Source organism: Mustela erminea, chromosome X, assembly GCF_009829155.1.
Source record: "Mustela erminea isolate mMusErm1 chromosome X, mMusErm1.Pri, whole genome shotgun sequence".
NCBI lineage: Eukaryota > Metazoa > Chordata > Mammalia > Carnivora > Mustelidae > Mustela > Mustela erminea.
In genome coordinates, this window is record NC_045635.1 from 73,656,534 (window position 1) to 73,662,617 (window position 6,084).

Here is a 6,084-nt window from a genome sequence, read left to right on the forward strand (position 1 = left end):
GTAAAATGTCTTGTGCAAAGTCATACACAAGAAGAACTAGGTATCAGGGTGCCTGGGTGGCTCAGTGGGTTAAAGCCTTTGCATTTGGCTCAGGTCATGATCTCAGGGTCTTGGGATTGAGCCCCGTGTCATGCCCTCCACTCAGCAGGGAGCCTGCTTTCTCCTCTCTCCCTTTCTGCCTGCCTCTCTGCCTTCTTGTGATCTCTGTATGTCAAATAAATAAATAAAATCTTTAAAGAAGAAGAAGAAGAAGAACAACAACAACAACAACAACAACTAGGTATCTTCTAGCCTAAGATGACAGTGTAAGAGGACCCTGAACTCATCTCCTTATGGGCATATCAAATCTACAGCTGTTTATAGAACAGTTCCCCCTGAAGAAGAACTGAGAGCTGATTGAAAAGCTTCTGCACAACAAAATATAGAGAGACCACACAGAGAAAAGCAAAAGGAATGAAGATACAGTAAAAAGGAAATCATCACATCCAATGCTGTGAACTGCAGTGTGGAAAGATAGTACTGAGGGGCTGTGACCAGATTTGTCTGCCCTGAGGCACAAGAAAACAAAAACAAAAACAAAACAAACAAACAAACAAAACCCTGCTGCAACAGAAAAAGACAACTAGAATATAAAAGAAGCAACTCTAGAACCCTACTAAATACTGGGGAGCTGCTAGAACTCTCTCCATGTTGGAGGGGCTGGCAAGCTCCACAATTTATGTACCCCCTCTGCCTTGATAGCATGTACAGGAGCAAGGTTTGGGGACCCTCAGCTAGTCTAACAAGGTAGTCTTAATGTAACGCATATTGCAATACCCTTGGTCAGTTCTCACTACAGCTCCAGCTATCCAGCTATCTTGTCAAGGAGACACAGGAGCAAAGCACCCCAGAATAATTCAAGTCCACATAACTTCAACTGCAACTGACTTCTTAGGGTATCTCATGTAGAGAGAGCTCTAGGACCACCTGGCTCACACCTGCTGTGGCTCCAGCTGCCCCACTAGGGCACCCCTTGTACTGAGCACCACAAGACATCATGGACTGCAACCACTTCAGCTTCAGCCTTCCTGTCAGTGTGCACTCTGCATGTAGAGACCTGGGACCCTTTGACTTGCACTCACTCCAGCTTCAGTTATCCTGCTATGTCACTGTCTGTACAATGAGCTTAGGGAATGGCTCAGCCTATGTCCACTTTGGATGCAGCTCTCCTGCCAGGATGCCCTCTGTGTGAAACTCCAAGATCCCCTAGTTTGCATCCACTTCAGATTCAGGTAACATGCTAGGATGTCATCTACACAGACAACCCTGGAACTCTCCACTCCCCAGGTTGCATTGACTTCATCTTCAGTTGTTCTGCCAGGACACTCTTCACAGAAAGCCCCACGAACCACCCAGCCTATGCCCACTTAATCTCCACACATCCAACCCCAGCAACCCCAGCATAGAGTGATGGGAGACACCCAACCCATACCAGACACAGATCCAAACAGCCAGGCAAGGTAAACAGGCACAGTCTACAGTGGAGATTACCATACATGAGAAGATTTGTTTCAGGTTTAAGAGAAGTAGCTGTTCCAGCTAATTCACAGAAACAGAGAAAGTCAAGAAAACTGAGAAGATAGAGAAACATGCTCCAAACACAAGAAAAAGACAAAACCTCAGAAAAAGAACTAAGTGAAATGGAAGTAAACAATATGCCTATAAAGACTTTAAAATAATAACCATAAAGATGTCACAGGCTGAAGAAAAGAGTGAAAGGACATAGTGAGACCTTCACCAAAGAGGTGGAAAATATAGAAAGGAAACAGAGTTGAAGAATACAGTAACTGAAATGAAAAATTCACTAGAGAAAATCAACAGAGGATTAGCAGATACAGAAGAATGGATAAGTGATATGGAAGACAGGGTAATGAAAAGCACACAAACTGAAGATCAAAAAGAAAAAAAAAAGAATTTTTAATAAATTAGGATAGGTTAAAGGATCTCTTGGACAAAATCAAGCCACCAAAATTTTGCATTATAAGGTTCCCAGAAGGAGAAAAAAGAGAGAAAAGGGCAGAGATTTACTTGAAGAAATAATAGCTAAAAATTTCCTTAATCTGGAGAGGGAAAAAAACATCCAGGTTCAAGTACCACAGATAGTTCCAAAGAAGATGAACCCAAAGAAGTCATAATAACATAAGATAATAGCAGCACTTCATAATTAAAATGTCAAGGTTAAAGATAAAGAGAGAATTTTATTTTTTAAAATTTTTTAAAAAGATTTTATTTATTTATTTGACACAGAAAAATCACAAGTAGACAGAGAGGCAGGCAGAGAGAGAGAGAGAGGGAAGCAGGCTCCCTGCTGAGCAGAGAGCCCGACGCGGGACTCGATCCTGGGACTCTGAGATCATGACCCGAGCCGAAGGCAGTGGCTTAACCCACTGAGCCACCCAGGCGCCCCAAAGAGAGAATTTTAAAATCACCAAAAGAAAAGCAAAAAGGTAACTAAAGCAATTGCACTATTGGGTATTTACCCTAAAGATACAAACGTAGTGATCCAAAGGGGCACGTGCACCCGAATGTTTATAGCAGCAATGTCCACAATAGCCAAACTATGGAAAGAACCTAGATGTCCATCAACAGATGAATGGATCAAGAAGATGTGGTATATATACACAATGGAATACTATGCAGCCATCAAAAGAAATGAAATCTTGCCATTTGCGACAACATGGATGGAACTAGAGCGTATCATGCTTAGCGAAATAAATCAAGCAGAGAAAGACAACTATCATATGATCTCCCTGATATGAGGAAGTGGTGATGCAACATGGGGGCTTAAGTGGGTAGGAGAAGAATCAATGAAACAAGATGGGATTGGAAGGGAGACAAACCATAAGTGACTCTTAATCTCACAAAACAAACTGAGGGTTGCTGGGGGGAGGGGGTTTGGGAGAAGGGGGTGGGATTATGGACATTGGGGAGGGTATGTGCTTTGGTGAGTGCTGTGAAGTGTGTAAACCTGGTGATTCACAGACCTGTACCCCTGGGGATAAAAATATATGTTTATAAAAAATAAAAAATAAAAAATAAAGGTAACTAAAGGACAGCTTATAGGCTAGCAGCTGATTTTTCAACAGAAACTGTGTATACCAGAAAGCAGTGGCATGATATATTCAAGGCACTGAAAGAAAAAACAAAAGCAAAACACCTATTACCAAGAATACTTTACCTGTCAAGGTTATTATTAAGATATGAAGGACAGATAAAGAGTTTCTCAGACAAGAAGTCAAAAGAGTTTATCACTATTAAATCAGCCTTATAAGAACTGTTAATGGGACTTCTAAAAATTATTTTATTTATTTATTTATTTATGTATTTTAGAGAGAGAGCATGAGCAAGGGGAGGAGCAGAGGGGAGGGAGAGAGAAGCTCAAGCAGACACTATGCCAAGCGTGGAGACTGACATGGGGCTTGCTCCCATGACCCTGAGATCATGACCTGAGCCAAAATCAAGAGTCAACCAATTAACCACTTAATCACCCAGGAACCCCTAAAGGGACTTCTTGAAGTGAAAAAAAATAGAGGTCATAAATAGAAGCAAGAAAATTCTGAATAAAGAGATGATGACAATGTGTACAAAATTATAGAAGGGGAGAGTAACAGAAATTCTTATAGAATGTGTTTGAAATTAAATAACCATCAATGTAATATAGAATTCTATGTACTTAAGATATTATATATGAATCTCATGGTAACAACAAACCCATGACCTATAATAAATAAACAAAAAAATAAGGAGAAAGAAAGCCAAGCATAATAGTAAAGAAAGTCATCAATCACAAGGAAAGAGGACAAGACGAAGTGCAAGGAACAGAAAAACTACAAAACAACCAGAAAACAATAAAAAATAAATGCTTTAATGTAAATGGTATAAATGCTTCAATGAAAAGACATAGGGTGGTGAAATGGATTTTAATAAAAGAGAGAGAGACCCATTTATAGGACTAACTTCAGACCTAAAAATGTACACAATAAACGTGAAATGATGGAAAGGGATATTCCATTCAAATAGGAGCAGGAAAAAAGTCAGAGGAGAAATACTTACTACAGACAAAATAGACTTTAAAACAAAGACTGTAACAAGTGACAAGGAAGGACATTACAAGATGAAAAAGGGGTAATTCCAATAGGAGAACATAATAATTGTCAATATCTATGCACCCAACTTTGGAATATTTAAATACATAAATATTAACAGAGATAAAGAGAGAAATTGATGGTATTATAATAAAAGTAGAAGGCTTTAATACCTGACTTATGTCAGTGACTAGATAATCCAGGCAGAAAAATCAATAAGGAAATAGAGTATTTCAACAAAGCATTAGACCAGATTGACTTAATATGTGCATAAAATTCCATCTAAAAACACCAGAATATGAATTTTTTCAAGTACACATATAACATTATACAGGACATAACGCATGTATGAACACAAAATAAGTCTCAACAAATTTAAGAAGATTGAAGTCATGCCATGCATAATTTCTGACTACTCTATCAAACTAAAAAGCAAACAAACACACACACACACATAAACGCACACACAAGTCCTTAGAAAAACATAAACACATGGAGGCTAAACAACATGAGAGTAAACAAACAATGGGTTAAAGAAGCAATCAAAGTGGAAATAAAAAATACATGGGGAAAAATGAAAATGAAAAGAGAACAATAAAAAATCTTTGAGATGCAGTGAAATCACAAGGTAAGCTTATAGCAATAAAGGCCTACCTCCAGAAATACAAAATATCTCATATAGTCTAAAATACACCTGAAGGAAATAAAGAAGAGGAAAAAAACAAAGACCAAGTTTAATAGAAGGACATCATAAAGATCAAAGCAGAAATAAATGAAATAGATACTTAAAAAATGATGAACTACTGGGACCTCATCAAGATTAAAAACAGAAACAAAACAAAAACAAAAAGAACACAACATCTCTGCACAGTGAAAAAAAATCAATAAAACTAAAAGCTAGCCTATGGAATGGGAGAAGATATTTGCAAATAATACATCTAATAAAGGGTTAGTATCCAAAACCTATAATGAACTTATGAAATTCAACACCCAGGAAACAAATAATCCAGATAAGAAATGGACAGAAGATATGAATGGACACTTTTTTTTTCCAAGGAAAAAATCCAGACAGCTAACAGACACATAAAAAGATGCTCAAAATTACTCATAATTAGGGAAAAAAATCAAAACAAGATACCACCTCACATCAGTCAGAAGGGCTAAATTAACAAACAGGAAACAAAAGATGTTGGCAAGAATGCAGAGAAATGGGAACTGTTAGTGGGAATGCAATCCACCAGCCACTCTGGAAAACAGTATGGAGGTTCCTCAAAAAGTTAAAAATAGAACTATGCTTTGACCCAGCAACTGCACTACAGGTATTTCTCCAAAATATAGTACAATACAGATTTGAAAGAGTACATGCACCCTAATGTTTATAACAGCATTAACAACAATAGTCAAACTATAGAAAGAGCCCAAGTCTAGAAGTACTAGCATCAGCAATCAGACAACAAAAAGAAATAAAAGATATTCAAATTGGAAAAGAAGAACTCAAACTCTCTCTTGTCGCAGATGACAAGATACCTTATATGGAAAACCGAAAAGACTCCACCCCCAAACTATTAGAACTCATACAGCCCAAATTAGCAAGACAGGAAACAACATGTGTTGGAGGGGATGTGGAGAAAGGGGAACCCTCTTCCACTGTTGGTGGGAATGCAAGTTGGTGCAGCCTCTTTGGAGAACAGTGTGGAGATTCCTCAAGAAATTAAAAATAGAACTTCCCTATGACCCTGCAATTGCACTCCTGGGTATTTACCCCAAAGATACAGATGTCGTGAAAAGAAGGGCCATCTGTACCCCAATGTTTATAGCAGCAATGGCCACGGTCGCCAAACTATGGAAAGAACCAAGATGCCCTTCAACGGATGAAGGATAAGGTAGATGTGGTCCATATACACTATGGAGTATTATGCCTCCATCAGAAAGGATGAATACCTAACTTTTGTAGCAATAT

General features: G+C 38.3%; 1 protein-coding gene across 1 annotated transcript in view; it reads left to right on the forward strand.

Annotated features, from left to right (window-relative positions):
* Nucleotides 1-6,084, forward strand: part of DACH2 (dachshund family transcription factor 2) — an 896,917-nt gene that overhangs the window by 809,415 nt on the left and 81,418 nt on the right. The gene's annotated exons all lie outside the window — the stretch shown is intronic.